The sequence below is a fragment of the Chinchilla lanigera genome, unplaced genomic scaffold (genome assembly GCF_000276665.1).
Source record: "Chinchilla lanigera isolate Chin_1 unplaced genomic scaffold, ChiLan1.0 scaffold00039, whole genome shotgun sequence".
NCBI classification, from domain to species: Eukaryota; Metazoa; Chordata; class Mammalia; order Rodentia; family Chinchillidae; genus Chinchilla; species Chinchilla lanigera.
In genome coordinates this window covers 1,089,796-1,111,719 of record NW_004955440.1, presented here as the reverse complement: position 1 = coordinate 1,111,719, position 21,924 = coordinate 1,089,796, and the positions used below count along the sequence as shown (strand labels likewise).

The following is a 21,924-nucleotide window of genomic DNA, read 5'->3' as shown; positions in this document are numbered from 1 at the left end:
CTGATTTCAAAAGCTTGGCTACGTTTTCTCAGGCTGTGGGCTAACATGTGTGGATAGCCTCTTCTGGTCCAGGATGCATGTGAACAGAGCAAGAAATCAAATCAAGAGAGCCATTCCTTTCTCTTTTTGTTCATCTATTAAAATAAAAATTTAGCATGGTCTCTTCTTTTGCATGTTTTACAGGGATATGTTCTGTTCATTTGTGTACTTACAGTACCTGGCCTGGGGTTGATTATAGAAAGCTGTCCAGTAAAATAGTTATTGAATTGATTTATTGGTTGAACCATTCAATTCTCTAGCTATATGTCTTGTTGTGTCATGTACAGATTAGTCATTTGCCACATAATGGTTGATGGTTCCCTTTACAATGGTTGATGATTTTCCTGTTTATAGACATGAGTTTCTAGGTTGAGAAAACGATTATATTAAACTTTTCAGGTCAAGTTTTTTTCTTGTTATTGAGAATCAACTTCTGTGACTATGTGGACTATGCATTGACCAGTATACCTCTACAGGCTGGGGAGCTGGGAGGTCTGTTTAATTCTCCCTGTGGATGTGACTCCATCTCATCTCTTAGGTTTTGCTGTCTCAATATGGAATGTGGTATGACTGGATTATATATGTCTATTATTTTGCACTTCTGAGAAAACTTGTGATAATGATATAATTTCACAGCCTCTGCTTTTCAGAAGAAAAACTCTTCTTACAGAGCACCATGCCAGTATGGGCTGTCTTGGGCTCAGTCAGGGACTCAGACAGCCATATGGTACGATGTGAGCAGCTCAGAAAAGAATCTCTTTAACCCAGAAATATCATCTTTTGTTCACTGGTCCCAAAAGCCACAGATTTTTGCCTTAGGTCTCAACTAATATGCAAATGTCCTACAAAGGCAAACATACTAAGCTATTGTTTTTCAATAACTCATACTAGCACTCATTAGTAAAATGCCTTGGATCACTCCCAGCTGTCAACCAGATGAGCAGCATTTTGTTGAGGGAATTAACAGATAAAAGAACGCAGAGTACAGAGTCCTGGGCAAGGCAAGGGTGGGCTTGGATGAGGCAGGGAGGGGTGGTGGGTTACCTGCAGTTACTCTATACCTACAGACCAGGGCAAAGAGGAAACAGTCTCTCTGAAACCTTTGCTCAATTTCAATTTTATCTAGAGACAGCTTGAACATGGACTTAAGTAAAATCCTGCCACATTACTAGTGCTAGCTGAAAACTCAAAACCAACCTTGCTTTCCAATTGGCATAGATATCTTCCTTGTCCCCTAAAAGCACAATAACTACTACATTTGCATGTCCATCTTGGGAACAGCCTGGAAAATGATACCTATGTACATGGGGTGCTTAAATACGTTGGACATAGCACTTTGGTCAGATGCCTACAGTTTCGGTATTATGTTCTCCGTTTCACATAAGATTCTACTGGGGCAGTGCCAACAACAGGATTTTTTCTTTCTTAGTTATTTGGGAGCAGGATCCAATGAAACTCTCTCAAATGAACTCTGCTGTGACTCTCAGGAAGAGAACTAGACTGGGTTGAGATCAAAGTCACTGGCTCATGAAGACACGCATGCAGGTCATGTGTGCCTCCACACAGAACTAAGAAAGAAGCAGTTGGGTTGATTCTAGATAAGGACTGCTGGAAAATAAGAAAAAGTTGACATCACGGTACACTTTTCATTCACAAGGCATGTATTTCATTTTATTTTTCCTTGTTTGTTTTTGGAATCATAGTATGCTAAATGGAAATGGAGTTCCAGTCCCTCACTGCATAGAAAGAATAACTGAGGCCCAGAGAGGTTAACTGCTTTTGCTCATATCATACCACTAGGATTACACCAAGAGCAGAACACAGGTCTCTACCTGTCACTCAGTGCCTTATCTTTCATTACATGTTATCCCAGGAAGACAAGTTGTCCTTTTAGGAAACTTAAAGAAAAAGAAACATAAAATTCTTAAGTTTTGAAATTCAATTGCAATAATCATTATGACCCATATTTTAAGAGTTAGGAGGCCCAGAGGTAATTTCCACTCTCAGATTTTGCAGAAAATTCCTCATAATGTACTCCAAGAATAAGGTACTATTAACATCATTACATTTTTTATTTTACAAAATCAAATCATAAAGTGTGGAGTTAGGAATTACAGCCCCCTTGCAATGGCTTTAAATTTTTAAGCTGGAGGAACCACAAAATAAAGAAATTTATAGTTAAGATATGCAAAAAAGTTCCCATTGAGGGAATTGAGTTTGTGAGCCTTAATTATAATTTTTTTTCTTTTAGGATTTGGTGCAGAAGAGGGTTTGAGTGTGTGTGTATCCAAGAGAAACTCATATCGTGTGTGTGTTTTGTAATACTAAAATATGTTCTTTGACATCAATGATTTTTTACTTTATAAATTATCCTTTTTAAGGACAAAGTGACAGGTAGGTGAAACTGAAATGAAAAATGTGCTCCTAGGTGGGAGGAAAAGCCAGAGAGAAAGACAAGTGACAACAAGCTTGCCTTCCCCAGCAGGAGCGTGTCAAGTAGCTGTGTATTTGCGGCAAGCACAACTCTTTCTCTAATAACAATAATAATCACCCTAGAAATCGAGGCCTCTTCTTGACCCAAAACTGTTCAGCTCTCCCCAGGATGCTTTTGGTAAGAAAAAGTCAACATTTTCCACTGCACTTTTTATTTGCAAGACCAGGCAGTGTGTATAGCTGTTGACACTTGTAGCTGTGATAGCATTTGGCTGATGAGAAGGCTGGTGAGTGAACTGCTGTATCTTTTTTGGCAGCTTGCATTGTGTCAGTAAACTTTCTCCTTTCATTTAGGGAAAATCATTTTTGTTTTTAGGCCCAGATGAGAGTAGCAGATTCTCTGATGAATTCCTTCTTCGTACCCTTTTTACTTCCTCCAAAGGATGACAAAACACTGACTATTAGATCCTCAGGTCTGACAGCTGTACAGTTTTGATAGACTCAAAGGGGCAGCAATGCAGCTACACAAGTCCTTCAACTCATCCTTCGGCCTCTTGAGCATTTGCATTGAAATCGTTACAATACTCAGGTCCTTCTATCACTGCAAAGCTGAGTCAATGCAGCAGCAGTATAAAAACCAGCTAGGAGAATGTGCAGGGGAGTTTCCATCTCCACCTCTACGTCCACTTTTCATCCTTCCCTACCTAGCTTTGTGTCCATGGAGGATGCTTCTCTGGACATGAATAAAAAGGTGCTCGAAGGCCTCTGGCATTCGATTGGGTGTGGCCAGTGAGAAGAGCCTGCAGGAGGTCAGAGATGGAGGTGTTTGATTTCCTGCCTCTTCATGGACAACAGTGATACACTCCTCTGCCTCAGGTTGCAACTTTGGCTGGGCAGTCCTCTCCCATGCTCTATCTATCCTTATACCATGGCTCTCTCTGTTTGAGCTCCTTCGCTCTTCATGCCTCCTCATGGGAGGAGCCTTCCAATGTTGGTAGACCATTTCAGGCTGGCTTTCTGTAGCTCTGCCCCCACTTCCACAAACAGTCCCTTTACAAAGATTCCCCAGTTAGATAACCTTAGCAGACTGCCTCTTCCCTGCTGGGTTGCCTAGGTGATATTGAAATGGTTTATAGTTTAACTGTGGAAGCTGACTTAATAAGCAGGCAAAATAAAACAACACAATGTGGAGATGGACAGTGTGACACTGACGGTAGCAAGAGCTGAGATTACCTGAGGAGGAGTGAGGATATGGGGGTTACGGGGCTGTCGGTGCTTTGAAATAGTGGAGAGAACTTGGTCACTGAGGAATGGGAAAGCAGAGAAGAGGCAACCAAAGGACATTGTTCTGCTAACAACTCTTATCATGACTGGGTTTTTTCCCCAGGGAAACCTCTTCCTATATGGAATTCAGATTCTGATGTTTTATCTTTAGTTCTTTCCATCCTGTTTAGTGACGACAAATAATTCTAAAGTAAGTGGTCACAAATTTTTTTCTCTAAAGGTCCAGAAAATAAATATTTCAGGTTTTGCAGGCCAGACGAATAGTCACAACTGCCCAACACTGCCAGAAAAAGCTGCCGCAGAGAAGATGAGCAAATGGACTTGTGTTTCAATCACATTTTATTTACAAGGATAGGTAGTTGGCTGGATTGTAAAGGAAATCTGAATGCATAAGAAAAATGGGATATTTGAAAGTCCAGGGTGTCTTTTCTGTATGCCACCTCTCTAAGTAGTGATTTTGCATGAAATGTGTCAAGGCAGGCCAAGGACCAGGGGTAGGGTACCACAGAAATAAATAATTACCCAAGTGACAAGAAATGGGAAAATATTTTTGGAGATCTTTTTTTCTAAATATTTATGGAATATTGGCATAGGACACATCCAAACTCACACAGATTTTTTTCTAAATACAAAATAGGAATATGGCAGATGTGTGTCACTTCCCAGTGGTGAAATCCTCTGATAAATGTGTTCTTTCATCACTGTGGGAACATCTTAGAGATACACAAATCTAAAGGGTGGAGGTCAGGCATTTGACATATCCTTGTGCAACCACTAGGAAAATTGGTAAATAGAGATGAATAGGGCTGCTGGTGGCATAACACATGGTTTTAAAGTAAACTTCATTTTAAATGAAGCACCACATTCTGAAATGAGGATTAAAAATACCATAAGAAAATGTGCAAACCAGTAACATAGCTGTTTGTCATTATTATCAATATTGTATACTATACATCATTTTATTGTATTTTTAGAGGACTGACTGCATCACCATGCACATGTGAGCAATGTGTTGCTCTATGACATTAATATGACTATGTCAGCACGAAATAGGAATCTGATGGCATCACTATGGTATATGCAGTCCACTGATCAAAACAGTATGGGGCGTATAGCTAAGAACAGAATTTTCATTTTGCAGTGCTCTGGCGTGACTGTAGCTTTCTTGACTTAGTGCTTGCATTGCACCTCTTCTCACCATAGAGAAGTTATGTAGAGCTCAGAACACCAGGCTTCCGGTTCCCCAAATTGCAGCTCCCTTGGCCACTTCTGATGGGAGCAAATAAAAAGTATTCTTTACTCAGTGGCTCTGGCCTTTGGGAGAATGCCAAGTTGTCCTCTAAGAAGCCTGACCTTGTTTCTCTGACATCAGCACTGCTTTGATATTTCCCAAATGAACATCCAGTGGGGGAGTATAGAGGACAGGGAACATTTTATTCCTCCAACCACTTCATTCCCCTAAGAGAATAACATTGTCAGCTGCCTCTTTGATGTACTGAGAACAGCAGCCCTGGCCTGGAATCAGGTGTTGGAAAGCACAGTGATGCCTGCAGACCAGGATGAGGCCATTCTGAGGAAAAAGCAACAAGTGGAAAATATGGGCATCTGAGATGAATATGCACTTCCCAGATGAAGAAATACAAATAGCAAATAAATATATGAAAAAATGTTCAATATCACTTGTCATTCGAGAGATGCAAATTAAAACAACACTGAGATTCCATCTCACTCGAGAAAGAATGGCTGTCATCAAGAAATCAACCAATAACAAGTGCTGGAGGGACTGTGGGGAAAAAGGAACACTTCTCCACTGTTGGAGGCAGTGTATATAGCCTGGTGCAACCACTGTGGAAATTGGTGTGGAGATTCCTCTAAAAACTAGGATTAGAGGTCCCATTTGACCCAGCTATTCCCCTTCTGGGTATTTTCCCAGAACATTTAAAGCATCATACAACAGTAATATATTTGTACCCATGTTTATAGTAGCACAATTTTTAAAAGCTAAATCTTGGAAGCAATCCAAATGCCCATCAACCAAGGAATGGATTAAAAAAAGATGTGGTATTTTTATGCAGTGGAGTACTACTCAGCTATAAAGGAAGATAAAATTAAAATAGATATTTCCAATTTCTATTAGTTCACTGAAAAGAAAGGTTTATTTTTCATGCCTATATCTTGTAATGAGTGCCTTAAAGATAATCTTGTGTCTGCTTTGAAGATAGAAATAAGCAATATATTGACCATAGTTACTCTACTACTATCTTGTTTTGAAATTTTGTACCATTGTTTTTATGTTTTTTTTTCCTCTTTAAAATAAAAAGCAAGCAAATGGGTAAGATTTGGCCTGGATTAGCGACCTTCTCAAAGAGTTCTGCTGCATCTTTGGTTGTGTCCCCTTGAGAGCAGGCAATGGGAAAGTTCCGAGCCAGTCAGACTCTTAGATGTATTAACACCCAGTGAATCTGCTTGCTAGCCTGGCTCAGCCTGTCCTAGTGCACCCAGGAAATGTTAAATATTTCAGCTACTCATCTACTCTCCAGCAATGCAGGATGTCTGGGTGCTGTGGATGGGTCTGGAGTCACATGGGCTGGAGAAGCCCCCACAGAAGCTATTTGCTATGAATCTTGAAGAGGCTGCAGAAGAGTGGAGGAGACGAGAACCAAGAGGAACAATACTGAGGTGGAGCTTGAAGATGTACAGCAGCACTGGTGGTAAAGGCAGAATCCAAGTGGTGGAAAGGGTGGAGGGCAGAAGTGGTATAGGTCCAAGTAGTGGGCGTACGGCAGCATGTCAGCAGTAGGGCTGGTGGAGACTGAGAAAAAGCCACTTTAGAAAATAGCTCTGCATGTGTAGTTGGCAAATCATGTATTGAGGTAGATGAGAATGGCTTCCTTCCTATATTAGTTACTTTTCTCTCATTGCTGAGACAAAATATCTGACACCCAAATTAAGGAAGGAAAGGTTTATTTAGCTCACAGTTTGTGGAGGTTTCATTCCATACTTGGCTGGCTCCAAGGCAGGCTGGCATGGCAAAAGGTAATAGTTTGTGGCAGCAGGAAACAGCAAAAGCAATAAGAACAAAAGGGGGAGGGGCAGCAAGCAAGCTTCTTTCCCTCCCTTATATTGTATGTAGACTACCTGCCCCAGGGTGGGGGTAGCTCTCACACCCATAATGCTGACATTAGACCACGAGTCAATCACAAACTCTAGAAGCCTGCACCATGACTGCATGGGGCTTTGGGGGGGCCATCTAGACACAAACCATAACACATCCCTTAGGAATAGTAGCTGAGATTTATTCAGGCTTAATATATGCCAGGAATTCTGTTCAATGAGCTATATGGAAAGTGTTGTTTAACATTTATAATGCTTGAAAGTAGGAACTCTAATTACCACTATTCTACAAATGAGAAATCTGTAGTTTAGCAAGTTACTCAACTTTGATAAGGCTATAGAACTCTTCATTAAGAGCTGGGATTTCCACTGGGGTCTGACTACGTCCAGACTAAGCTGCCTCTATATAGCTCACAGTACTGAAGCAGACAACCATTTGATTACAGCAACTGGGGGCTTCTCCAGGGTGCTTCCCAACTTTAAAAATCTTGAGCTGTCTCAACAGGACCAAAGGCTGACGTGGGCATCTATCTGCCATGTCTGAGTCTATGGACACAGGAGGCCAAGCTTGGTTTCAGCAAAGCAATTGAATTGCCAAAGGGATAGTACTGGGAAGGGCAGAGTTATAAGGAATAAGGAACATGGGTGTTGAAACACAGGGCTAGGCCTACTTTGTGATCTTGTGATTCTTCTCATTAGCCAGGTCTTTGACCCAAATGTAACTTTAGGATAATGTACGTTTTTACCTGATGAGGACTGATTGTGGTGTGCACACACACAAGGTGGAGTTATTGACCAGCATGAAAGCAATGTACTGAGGAGTTGGGAAATGACAGGCCATGTTATGGTTTGTGCCTAGATATCTGCCCAAAAGCCCCATGCAATCATGGGGCTGGCTTCTAGAGTTTGTGATTGATTCATGGTCTAATGCTGGGATTATGGGTAGGAGTGCTACACCCGCCCTGGGGCGGATAGCCTGCATACAATATAAGGGAGGCAAAGAGGCTTCTCTCTCACTCCTCCCTTTTTGTTCTTGTTGCTTTTGCTGTGTTTCCAACACCATGAACTGTTGCTCCTCTGCTGTGGGCCACTCTGCATTGGAGCTAGCCAAATATGGACTGAAACCTCTGCAAACTGTGAGCTAAATAAACCTTTCTTTCCTTAATTCTGGGCATCAGGTATTTTGTCTCAGCAATGAGAGAAAAGTAACGAAGAAGACAGGCCACCTCCAGTACAGAGCTGTCCCCAGGCTGAAATAGGGTTTAGAACCTGAGTGATTTCACCTCGGCTTCTGACTGATGGCAGTAAGCAGAGAAATCACAGAATTTTCCATGAGGAGCTTCCAGAAGAAATGCCATTTATTGGCCCATGCCTGCTACTGGTGCTGCTTCCTCTCATGTTGCCTGAAGGAGGATCCGCATTTGCATGGCTTTTGCTCACTTGGAAGGACTCTCTCCTTCCTCTCATCCTTGACAATAAGGCACATTGTCATAGTAACCATACCCTCCAAAGTGCCCTTGAAAGTGTCTTTTCCTGAGTTATGCAGAATTTCTTCAACTGTTGACATTTTGCACCTGATAATTTTTTGACATGGGATTCATCCTGTTCATTGTAGGCTGTTTAGTGGGAAACACCCTCTACCCACTGGATGCCAGTAGCATCTCTTGTCCAACTTTGGTGGCTAAGACTGTCTTCTTCACACATGGCAGTGGTTCCCTAAGAGACAAATCACCCTAATTAAACTATATTGCAGGCTCCTTGAGAACATGGGTGCAGTCATAGTCACATTTATATCACTAATGTCTGATTCATAGTAAGCGCTTAGTGAAATGAACAAGTGAATGACCTTACCATTGAGTAGCTAGCTGTCATGAGCCACATACACATTAGCAGTGGGTCCTGTGACATGGTAGATCTATATGCAGAGGCACTGAGTGGTGCTTGGGAAAGTGGGAGATATCACATTGTTTTTCAGTCTTTTCCAAGGATGATTCTAGTGTGTGTAAGGCTTTTTGTTTTACCTAGGAGATTCTTAACATGATATCCAGGAGCATCTTGAACCATCCCAACGTGCTTCTAGGGGACATTTACTAAAACACTTCCAATGTTTTAAATTCTGGTAAATACTTTGTGTTAGATTTTGTTTATGTGCATTTTCTTCTAGGGAGTAAGTCCATGAATATAAACAGATTCTCAAGGATATCTACGACCCAAGAATGATAACGTGGCCTGACCTGTCTTTTGTGCTTCCCTTAGCTCCTGCCTTTCATACCTGGCCATTGGTCACTTCCCTTGTTATTTGGAATAGTTACTCTTGTCAACATCATTTTGACCTGAAAAACACCAAGGAGCACAGTAAAGCTTCTAGGGGTGTCTGGGTGGGCCATGCAGGTGTGACTTCAGGGACTGTATCTGGTTCCTGGGCCTTTCCCTTCTGGCTTTTACCCCTGATATCTCCCCCAGGATCATATAGGTGAGCAGCTTTTCTCTACCAGGCCCTTCTACTGTATTCCTGCTTTAGAACCAGCTCACCATGGCCCGAAGTATCTGAAACTGTGAGCCAAAATAAGCTCCTCCTCCTATACTTTGAGGATGTCAAGTATTTTGTCCCAGCAATGGGAAGCTGGCCAAGCCTTGGTAGCCCCAGGTTCCATTATCTCTACAGTTCTTGATGGGACAATGTGTTTTGTCTGCCAGTGTCTGATATGACTTATTTATTTATTTATTTATTTATTTATGTCTGTTTGAGACAGGATCTCACTTTGCAGTTCAGGCTGGTCTTGAGCTCACTTTGTAGCCCAGGCTGGTATCAAACCTGCAATGATCCTCCTGCCTCAGCCTCCTTGAGTGCTGGGATTACAGGTGTGTGCCACCACGCCTGGCTGGCCAATATGATTCTATGAATCTTTGGGATCTCTGAGATCAGCACACCCAAATAATAAGAAGAGGATCATGTTTGAGAGCCCTTGTAAATGCTATATTCTTTTTTTTTTTTTTTTTTTTTTGGTTTTTCTTCGGTACCAGGAACCGAACTCACGACCTTGCGCTTGCCAGGCTGGCGCTTTGCCGCTGAGCTAAATCCCCAGCCCCGTAAATGCTATATTCTTGACAGATGAGGAAATAATATTGCTTTTACCACAGAAACAAGTATGAATGAGCAGACACATTTGCAGAGACATGTTCCATGTTTCTGTAGGACTCTTAGATCTGCTTGTCATTCTCCTGGTGTCTCACCATCTTTCAATAATAGGAATCATCAGATCATATGAGTTGCCATGGCAACCGAGTTTTCCACATCATCTTCCGGCAATCTAGGATCGTTTCTGTGGCAGACTCTCTAGTGCTTTGTCCATAACAACAAGTAGAGCTTTTACTGATCTCCTTAGAAGCTGGTCTTCAAACTCAATAGGTATGTGGGTGTTCTTTCTACATGTCTGTTTTTCTTTCTTGAGTTTCTCATCAATAGGCACAGGAATGAGCACCTCAGAGCTCTGTGAAATGATTGCTAAAAAATGCAGAGTATAATTTTTTTTTTTTACAAAGCATTTAAAAAAAATCTAGTCGCATATACATAAATCATAGTAATATCAAGAGGTATGCAGTGATCCAAACAAGGAACCTGATGGGATTTAGAACAGAAAGTGTGGCTGCATTGATTTGAAAACCCAAGGAAGAGGGCTTTCAAATCTTGCTTTAGAATATTGGTCCAAATTAAATCTATGGTGTCCCTGACTGCCCTATAGCAAAAATTTATTGAGAAAGCCACGGGGTCTTCAAAGAATGGGGTGTGATGCCAAAGTACCTGGCTTATACTTGACAAATTGCCAAGGCCCTAAGCAGGTTCCACTGTTATCCTGAATTATCGTCCTCACTTTCCCCTTGTCCCCTCCAGCCATCCCTCTCTACTCTTCCATTAACTTTCTGTTCCTCATACTTCCGGGTGCAAGGCACAATGCACCGTACAACTAAATCATTTTGATTTTTTCCCTTCTCATTCATTTATCAGTGTAAGCACTACCAACTGTATATATGCATTAACTGTATTTCAGCAGGTTAAATGTCTTATACAAATTTACCAGCCTGTACTGTGATTCATTATCATCAATTAGTATTTATTAAACATCCATGGGGCTCACGGCCGTGAATGAGGCAGCACTTTTCATTACTTTATGTTGCATCGCTGTGGCTAGGCTCAGCCAGTATTTATGTTCTTTCTGCCATTTCTCTCATAGCCCTCATATCCATCCCATTTCCAATTAATATTTCAAGAGCATATCCAGAGGCCATTGTGTTAGAATGCTTCACTTAACACCAGATGCACCAACTCAATTCTGCCCCTTTCATGTGCTAATTTTACAGTTCTCTCTTAACCTGGAATCCCATTTGTCTGGGATGCACTCTGCAAGCCCAGACAGTGGGTTTTCCTGGTTCCTTTTCATTGAGGCAGTTCCAGATGTTTCCTCCTCATAAATTTCAATTCCTTAAGTAGGCTTAATGGATCATAATTGTCCATTTCCAAAGATGCCTCTGAAGTTTGCTTACCTTCTGTCTTTCGGCATCTTTGTGGTTCCTAGTTTTAAGCAGTCTACTTCAGCTTGGTAGGTTTTGTAGCACAATTAGTTCACTGGCTGCTCTTATACACATGGATGTGTGAAGGGAAATAAAATCATTTTGTTTGGTAAATTCTGGGATCCATCTGTCAGAGGCAGCAGATAATGAGTTCAGAGACTATTGGCCTTTTCTCAAGGAGGAGTTTCTGTCAGAGGGCTGCCATCTTTGGAGATGGGAGCAGTCATAAGAGCTCGCAGGAATTCAGTGGGCACAATACTGAGCTCCAAGTCTTTGCAGACACACCAACTACATAGCCTGGAGTGAGGGTAGTCCTGACACTCTCCTCTTTGAGTGTGCTTCCAGCTGGTCAGAGGAGGTGGCAAGGTGAAAATGCTCTTGGGGTAATAAGACTTTGTGGAGATCTTCTGGGCCAAATTTGGTGAGCTCTTGAGCCAGAATATCTGACCTACTTCCTGCTTAGTGAGATACAAGGGAAGTGAGAGAAAGAGAGAGACAGCCAGGTCTATAGCAAATAATATTTATCATTCTCTTAGGAATAGCTGAATGACTTCCCATAGTTTTTTTTTTTTTTTTTTAATAAAGACTCTGGGTCAACAATATAGCTTCCTTATTTGCTGCATCAGATGAGGTCAAGAAGGGAACAGGTAGAACTTTAAAGTCAGGGGACGAAGTAAATACATGGCCTCTTTACAAAGAAAGAGCAAGATGTAAGGAAACCAACAAACAGCAGAGCAGAAGCTGAAACTTGGGGAACCATTTTCTCTAAGCCTAGAAAGTGCCTGCTGAAGCATAGGGCTCTAAGGAGACAGCTACCCAGCAGAAAATGCCATTGTAGGTGGAGGAAATGTTTCCAGCAGCAGGGGATCTGGACACAGACCCTCCAACCTCACTCTAGTCTCCTGAAAGAAACTCCACTGGCTGAACCAAGCCTAGTCAGAGGCTGGCAGGAAAGGGGCCCCTGTAGCATCCTGGGGCCAGAGCAGGTCAAGATGTCTGGGGTAGATTAGGGGGTGGCAATAGAATGTGTTTGGTGTGTTTATTCTATACAAAACTATGTACCATCTCCCCAGTCTCTCCACATATTTCTGTGCTGAGAAAACACTGACTTTAATCAGACTAGTCCATTTCAATACATTATTTGAAGTGAGTCTCTGTTTTGTTTTTCAGTCCATTTTTGTGGATTTGTCAACTTGGTTTTGCCAAGTAATATAATGTCACATCTTCAGAACACAAGTTTCATGTACTTAGTAGCATGATCTTCTTTTCTCCTCTATGGTCCTAATAAAAATGCCTGGGGCAAGTATAGGTACTTCTTGTATGATGCTGCAGACAAGAACAGTGAGTGATCTAATGACCTGATCATTACATTATAATTCTAAATCCTTAGACTGAACTTGAGTTGAGCCCTGTAGTAGATGTGTGGAAATCCACCACCTTCCTAACATATTCCCACCAGCTTGAATCACTGGTGGTACGTGCATGACTGTCCCAACAGGTATCAACCCCATTGAGTGGTGCAAGGTACCTGATGGGACAAGCATGCATGTGTGGTCCCATTGTTAATGTGTTAAACCCTCTGAGTTTTTGTACCTTCAGTAGAGGGTTAAATGAAATATGGAGCAAAGAATTGTTTTGAGACTGTAGGACCCTGTGCAAATAAAAGGTATTCAAACTATTACGGGAGTGGTACAACTCTTACCTGCTAAACTTCAACTTACCAAAAACATAACCAGAAGCAGCCTCAGGAATAAAGATGTATTAAGAGTTTACTGTCTGCAAAGTGCTCATATTATGGGAGAATGGAAATAGATACAATGTACTGTGGTAGAAAGAGCATGGGTCTACCAAAGAATCAACCTGTTGGTTGAGAATCTCTCCCGTTCCATACTGTCCATAGCAGTGCCTGTACATATCATTTATAATAATTGCACACCTTCCTGAGCCTCCGTATTTTCCTCTATAAGGAAGGATGACCATCCCTTACTCCAAAGACTATTGGGAGAATTAAGGAAAAGAAATCCCCACACAACTAGAACTCTGTGTTTAGCATGTGCTCTTCTCTGCTCAGTAAACACACAGAGATGCTGCTATGTCCACTCTACATAGCAGGTCTCTTTGCATGTAGAAGAAGGCATTCAGAAAAGAATTTTTAAAAGGTATTTGGTATGCATATATAGCATATGTATGCATATACGCTGCTGAAAAACAGAATGGTATATTCAGGATGCCATTGGCCATGTATGCCCATTCAGGTATTTGCTGCAGATTGTGTCTGACTGGGCTGAGGGTTCCTCTCTTCTAGTCCAGTTTTTCAGCAGTTCCCTATTACTGAGCTGTATGCCAGACTTTCTTATGTGTACATTATATTTTTCTGGAACTTTTGGCCTTCTGCCGTCACCTCTGAAATCTGGCCAATGTCTATTTATAGCAGGTAATTTTGTTCCAAATGCTTCCCTGAGTGCCTGTGCTCTTCTAAGCAAATACACGATGAATCCCAGTGCACAAGGTCCCGCTGGGTCTTTCTGCTGGGTCCTGCAGAGTCGAGCTAGAGAACTGAACAGTGGAGCTTTCCTTTGTTTGTCTTTCGTCCTCATTTGATTTGAACTTTGCCAACTTGGAGCAGTGGGAGATGGGTTTTGGCGACGGGATGGGAGATGGTTTCCCATCTTACTCCCTTTACTTCAATGGAGGGGAAAGACTTGGAGGGGTCGAAGTGGAAAACATTTTCCACTACATAAAGAGAAGGAAAGAGGAAACAGGGTCCCTGTGGCCTCTTGCCAGGCCCCAGGAACGCACCAACCCTGGGAACTGGCCCCACGCCAACCTCCTCAGAGGCTGCTGACTTGGGAAAACTTGCTCTCTGGCTGCTGCCAAGAATTCAAACAATGGTCTTTTGGATAATTCAGCTTTTGAAAGTTTTGCTTTTGTTTTATTATCACCAAAGGTAACATTTATTGGGCACCTACGTCTGTATGCCAAAAGATAAAACGCATGATTGGAAGTCAGCGTAACCCTATACCAGGCAGAATCACCAGGGCCCTTGTATAAGATTTATAGTCTGCATCTAATTAGGGCCTGATCTTTTGCTTGGATACATTGCTACCTTGGACAACAGAGCTGAGTGGCACTGAACTCTCGAATTAAAGCTAGTTTTGTAAGGTGCTAAACTAAAGTATAATGAAAGACTGGTGTAAATGAAATTAGTTTATCCAACTGTCATTTGGTGAAGAAAGGACTTTGAAAGAATGAAGCACAGAATCACGGAATATGTGTGTCCTGATGGGGGGAAGGAGGGCAAGACCCAGCACTTGGTTCAAGAGAGAGCAGCCCTGATTTGTACAGAACACTGAACTCTGGGATGGAAAAGAGGCCAGTTACATACTCCCTTTATGTGGTCACTTAGTAGGAAGTGATGGCGATTGCATTACTGAAGTCAGATGGCCTTTAAATATTCCATGTGGTTTTTCATTTTTGTCAGAATTAGTAATATTGGTAAGGATGGCAACTAATATTAGGGTAGGGTGCTAGACTGCCATTTTTAATTATATTAGCTCACTTAATTTTCACAACTCTACAAGGAGGCACCCTAGTATGGCCACTGGTGAAAATGAAGCTCAAAATTTCATGACCTTTGTCCAAGGTCATGTGACTAGCAAACATCAAGGTGTCTTCCTGCAAAGCTCATGCTTCTAATGCCTGCATGAAGTACCCATCTCTTGTGTGTGAAATTTTAGAGTGGCTTACTGCTTCCGTTGCTATAGTGGTGGCTTGGTTGATAATCCCCTGCCGTAGGGCTCTGTGCCGTAGTTTCAATAGTCATTTTACGGTGGCTCTTCTCAAAGCAAGTGCCTCTCTGCTTGGAGACCATTAACTCAAACAGGGGTCTGCTCTCTCTTGTGTTCAGAAACTTTCCCCTATATCTGTGATAAGATCCTTCTGGATTCTAGGCTGAGGGATGAGGGGGGAGAGCATCACCGAGGCTGTCTCGGAAGAGGTGCAGTCCTCATTGCTCTGCAGTCGAGGCCCACACAGCTCATTCTGAGAAAGCTCTGTTTGTGTGAATCCAGAGGTCACAAAGGATTCATTGGGGTTACTCTTCTCTTTTTTGGAAGGATTCCTTATGTAACAAAGGACTGTCTAGATTTCTTTAAATAGCCTTTAATGCATTTTAAATTCGATTTGATTTTCAAAAATTCAATTTGCCATAGTAGTTTCCCATGAGGCTAGACCATCAGAATCAAACCTTTTCTTTTTTTCAGTGCAATGGAAAATAGATCGCAGATGGTATTTTTGGTTTTAAGCACTTTCCCCAGGAGCCCAGAGTCCAGAGAGAGTTTTAATTCAGGGGGAGAGGAGGAGCATCACAGCCAAGGCTCCCGACCTCCCCAGCCTCTCTAGTACCGTCTTCCCTCCTTCACTCTTGGTAGCTTCAATGCGACTGATCAATAGCTAAAGGCCTGGTGATGCATGCAGTTATTCCCAAGCACTTCAGATCCCCTCATTATCCTTCTTCACAGCTGTAGAGCCTCTCCTGCACACAGATCTGTAGAACCTTTTCTCTCCTCACAAATTATATTCGTTAAACATATATTTACACATATTATGGAAACCAGCCCTCCAGATAAATGAAAGAGAAAGCAAAAAGGGAGGAAATTAATTCAGAGATTATGGGCCTTTGTTGTATAAGTCTACTATACATATTTTCTTTATCAAAAATATTTACCTCGCTCTATTCTCTATACATTTTGCAGTGAACAAGACAGATGATCACCCCTTTCATCGAGCTTATGGTCAAATGATTCTCCTATTAATCTATAAAGCACATATCATGATTCATATTTTAATTATGTGAAAACTGAGGCTCATAAAGGTTAAATAATTTGCTCCAAATCACACAGGTTGGTGAGAGTTTGCACTGAGTTTCAGAAGGAGAGCAAAGTCTGACTGTAAGTGCATTTCTTGGTATTTCTATACCTATACTATTTATAACGCTCAACTGAGGAGCTAATATGTATTTATCTGGTAATTGAATATTGTTTGGAAATGACAAAAAATACTTGTTTCAAATGAAAAGTTAACTAGAATGAGTTGTAATGTATTCATTAGTATAGTAAACACATGTTGATAGTTTATCCTTTTTGCCATGTGGTCACCAGATCCCAATGGAACATTGAAAAATTAAGTCCAGTGGTTATCAATGAAACCACACTGGAGTGGTCACAGTCCTTTGCGCAGCAAGGATTCAATGAAAGCACATCACTGCTAAGCTCTTTTTGTTTGTTTGTTTGGGTTTTTTTGTCTTTTCTTCTGGTACCAGGAACTGAACTCATGACCTTGTGCTTGCCAGGCAGATGCTTTGCCGTGGAGCTAAATCTCCAGCCCCTGATAAGCTCTTTTTGAAAGGAGAATAAAAGCCGACTTGCAAAGCCTATGTGTAGCTCTTGGAGTCACAAAACGGGAACCAGCTTTCCTACTGACCCACTGAGGGCCCAGCTCAAATCGCTGTTTTCTTATGAGTTTATATAAGGACTCAGTGACTCAGAGCAAAAAAGAAAATGATGGTTTGAAAGCTAGGCATGGTGGCTCATGCCTGTAATTCCAGCACTCAGGAAGCCATGGCAGGAGGATCACTGTGAGTCCAAGGTGACCCTAGGCTTGGACTAGGTAATCCTTGTACATTAATGAGTGCAAGTCTAAAGTATACAGCGAGATCTTGTCTCAAAAACGCCCCCAAAATAAGAGTTTGGGAAAGTTTTGAGTTACACCCTAGATCCTTGGGAACTGTGATGAGAGCTGGAATGAGGAGGAGAAAGTTAACTTGCTCACATCTTATCCATGTCTGGGAGGAGAAGGGACACTTGAAAATGTTCCATGGAGGGCAGGGTAAGAGAATAAATGAATGGTAATACTGTAATTATACCCTTATAGCTACTAAATGAGGCTTTATTCTAGTGAGTACATGGAGTGACCCACATATACTCTTGATTAAACAACCAGAGATGGCTCACCCTCATAGCTCAAAGTGTTTTTCTCCAATCTAAGATACCCAAGCATGTCATGTCATTTCAAATACCCACCACAATGTGACCCAGAAAAAGGGGCCACACTGCAAATAGAACCTCACCTTACATGGGCCTCTTCAATATCCAGGCACATTTGGAAGCTCACCATTCATTCAAGATTTACCCACCTCAGTATAATTCAAGGTTTTATGGTCTTATTAAAATCTTTCTCAAATATTGGTATTCTTAAACATGTAGAATTTCCCCCCCTCAAAGTACCTGCACTGTTTCCTTCAGAGCTCTGGTGAGTGCTCCTGAGTGGAGCCACACAGATTGGTGTCACAGAGGCTCTAAGCACAAAGTCTAAAGGCTGAGTCCAGGAGGAGTCTATTACCACTTTGACCTTACATAAATATCAGCAGCATGATGTGCACATGAACTCTGAAGAGCAGAGGGAGTGGAAGACTGTGGTTTGCGAGTGGAGTAACTCTGGGACAGGCAGTGACTCTTCGTCCCAAAAGAAGAGACAGAAGAAAAACAATGAAGCAACATACCAAAAACATATACACAAAGTAGAAGACTGCCTTGCATCAGATAGATCCATCACCCTCTCTGCTTTTCAAGTTCTTGAGAAATCGTCCAGCATTTATTTGGTAGCCCTGGGTAAGAAATGAGCCGTGGCCCATGGTAAGCTGCATGAAGAATAAGCAAGTGTCCACAATGGTGGCAGGTCATACCCCAAGCAGAGCATATTCCGACCATCTGTAAAGCTGGATAAAAGTCCATCTGGGCCAGACGGAATAGGTGCAAGCAGACCACGCAGACCTGGGATGGAGTTTTGTGGTGCTGGAGAAACCCAAGCCTGGACACCAGAGCAGAGGTGCAAGAAGTCATTGCAAGCAAAGGATGCGAACAGACACTCACAGATCTGCCTGGTTCTCCCAGAAAGCAATCACAGTATTTTGAATATTTCATACTAATGCCACTTTCCTGTAGATTTTTGTCACTAGTGTCACGTGGTTTGGATATCCAAGAGAACTAGAAAATGATAAGGTGCCATGTGGTGCTATTACTTGAAGCTAATTATCTGAGAGAATTCATGGAAAATTGAGTAGAATAAGATTTCTCACTTGAATGAGATTCACTATCTTCCATGACAATGTACAAATTGATCCTTTAGAAAAGTTAATAGCTTAGCCATTGTTAATATTAACCAGTTAGATCTCAGCAGCAAGACTAATCAACTCAAAATTTCTGTGTCTCTATTCTTTGTATACACATCTGTCACGTTAACTAAATAAATGAATAAACAAAATTTTACTTCCATACAGAGCTAAAATGTACGAGCTCTCCATTCATATTCTATAAATGCAAAAAAATTGATTAGTAAAGTTAAATCTGTTGGAATCTCAGTTAAAACCTTGTTGATGTGACCCAAGTTCTACTTCTTTTAAGGTGAATCTATCTAAGGAAATAACTTGTATATGCCAGTTACTAAACTTCCTTAGATTTATTCAACCAGGATTCATTAAGGAATCACTTCTGCAATTACACTTAGGTAGTTCATGTAATTATTGACTTATGGGTCTGCTTAACTTATTAGGTTCTATCTTCTATAGGACAAGATATTTATAGTCATTGTTTTCATTTTCCCAGTGTATGGTACAATGCCCTGCACACTGTAGGGTTTAAGATATGCTTGGGGAGTGAATTTCCTTGTCTCTGGTCCCAGTTCTGTCTTTAACTGTCTGAGTCATGTGACAAATCTCATTCTCTTCCGAGTTTCAGCTTCACATTTATGTCTCTGTGATCAGAGGAAGGGATCCCATGATCTGTGAAGTTCCTTGGAGCTCAATGATTCTATGATAGCACATGCCTAGAATGGGCTGAGGTAATGCCAGAAAAACTAAAGGAGAAAAACACAAGGTTCCAGCCATTAGTGTTTCAAGCAAAGCTGTAAAGAAGGAGTTATAATGACTGGCAATGCTCGGAGTACCCTTCCTGCGTGGTGTACTTAGGTAATAATAGGTAAGTATGGAGCTGTCTAAGGTTGGAAGTGAAGTGACCAGAGAAGAGAGAGATGCTACAGGAAAAAAACAAACACATCACTCTCATACAAATTTCCTTATGAAGATGATCCCAGGATAATTCACAATTAGATAGTGCTACCTGAAAACAACTTACCTGCCTAGAGTCCTTTTAAGTAGATTATTTTTCAAAAAGTCAGTTTGAACTCCTAGTATAATGTTTGGATTTCCACTTTACTCAAAGCCACCCTGCTAACTTTACAATGATTTAAGGATTCTATTTTGCTGAAGGCATGATTGCCTCATTAGGTGGTGGCCATTTCAGTTGACATTTTGATATTTGAGATAAATGCTTGCCGAGTCTGGTTTGTAGACCTCCCAGGTGCGCTTCCCCTTAAAAGTGTTTGCTTTCCAAAATTCTGTTGCAGAAAGACATATGTCTATGGGGCAGTGCCTCTGTTGTGATGAGCACACTTGAATGGTAAATTACATGGTACAGTTTTGTACAATTTAAAGTTCTGTGAACTTTAGAGGGGTTGAACAGAAGGTAAAAACTTGCTGATTCAAAAGATTTGAAGTGGATTGTATAAATGGCTAATATTTTTGTTTTAAACTGGGGCATAAGACTTTTAAAATTCATATTATAATTGAATTTATAGCTAATAAAAATTTTGCTCCATCTGCTTGGAAGAACTAATAAATCATCTATAATTTGCATTGCTTTGTAAATCTAAAATCAGATATCAACTTTTTAAAGGCAGTACTTCCTTTTCATAAGATTCTACATTTTCCCTGGAAGATGATGCAGATTTCAGATTGAAGGATAGAAGAAATTCTAAATACATCTACAATGAATCAAGCCCAAACTTATAAATGTTTATAATGTTTGCTTTTCTAAATCCTTATGGATTATCAAAGAAACTGTCTGAAAATTAGCCTTAGGTCAAAAACAAGTTGGGATTCATTCATTTTTGAAAATCAATCTGCAAAATAAGAATATTTCAAGGCACTTTGCCTCTTCCTTCTCCATTTTCAGTTGGCAGTTGGGCTGTATCCTCTGTTGGGATGGCAGAAAGACATATCTACCTTGCACTACTTTCATTGCATGACAGTTTGAAATCTACTTAAGAGATTCCATGTAGTGTACATGTTTTTAGATCCTACAGATGACTGGGACAGAGACTTGGGTATTTTCCTTTCCTATGATAGTAGTTTAACTTGAAAGTAAATTTTGCAAGTTAAATATTTACTCATGTCCAAATAGTAGAAATCTTTTACTGAATAAGAGCTGACTCATTTGACCAATTTAGTACTTAATCTCAAACCAAAACTAGGTGATACTCCTTTGGTATGAATGTATAAGTCATATAAACATAAATTTGACCACATGTATAAAAGCTGGGAATTATAAGATAAAGTCACTGACATCTGGCATCTCCAGTCCAAAAATAGGAGTGCCACTGATAATTTTGTAGGGAGTCTCACTACCAACTACCAACTCCCAACCCACAGAGAACTTTCTTGGGCTGGGAATCTGTATCAGAAATCAATATTGTCAGCCAGCAGCAGTTCCTCGACTCAGGAGGTCACTGACCTGACTCAGGCCTGACTGCGACATTTCCAAAAGTATTGCTCTATTCTTGGAACCATAAAACAGTTGTATCTTTGAGAACCAAGATAATGAACTATCAATGCTTTTGAGGTTATCATGTCAAGCTGCCAGGTGTATGTGGATGGCCTCTTAAAGAAAGAGTACCAGGGCTGTCACCTTCTCTAGACCTATGGGTTGGCATAGTAACATACATGATGAAAATCACTTCCTCTTTTATTTTTCTGTGACAGTAGCGGTCCAACCCAGCAGTGCTCTTCTCTATACATAGCATTCATTCATTCATTTATTCATTCGTTTTAACCTTTAACACAGGATCTCAGTAAGTCGTCCAGGCTTTTTATCATTCTTGACTCCTCCTGCCTCAAGCTTTGAAGTAGCTGGGATAACTGGTATGTGCCACCATACCTAGCTTCCTCTTCGTCTTACATAATGTTCTTGCCTTGTTCAGTAATTTGCTCATCACAAAGCTGTAGATCTTACCCTGCCTTCCAGACTATGGAGCTTTGAAAATAACCTTTTGCTCTCCAGCATGATATCCACAGCTCTCAAATGCTAAACTTTATGAACACACACACACACACACACACACACACACACACACACACACACACAATCTCAAATAATGGAGCATATGTTGCTTATGGATGTCATTTTTCCTCTCCAACAAAAACCTAAATCGCTAAAACCTAGCATGAAATTTCAGAGGCTTAGTCTCTGTGAGACGCTACAAGATCAGAGGAGTGGAGGTTTGAATGCTGGGAGGGGACTTCGATAGCTGAGCAGATATTTAGCAGAAGCCCAGCTCTGGGGGTTGTGCTTATTTCCAACACGCCAGTTTGTG

At 41.2% G+C, this 21,924-nt stretch overlaps 1 protein-coding gene across 2 annotated transcripts in view; it reads left to right on the top strand.

Annotated features, from left to right (window-relative positions):
- The window catches only part of Nckap5 (NCK-associated protein 5), an 892,836-nt gene that overhangs the window by 47,505 nt on the left and 823,407 nt on the right, over positions 1–21,924 (top strand). The window lies entirely within an intron of this gene.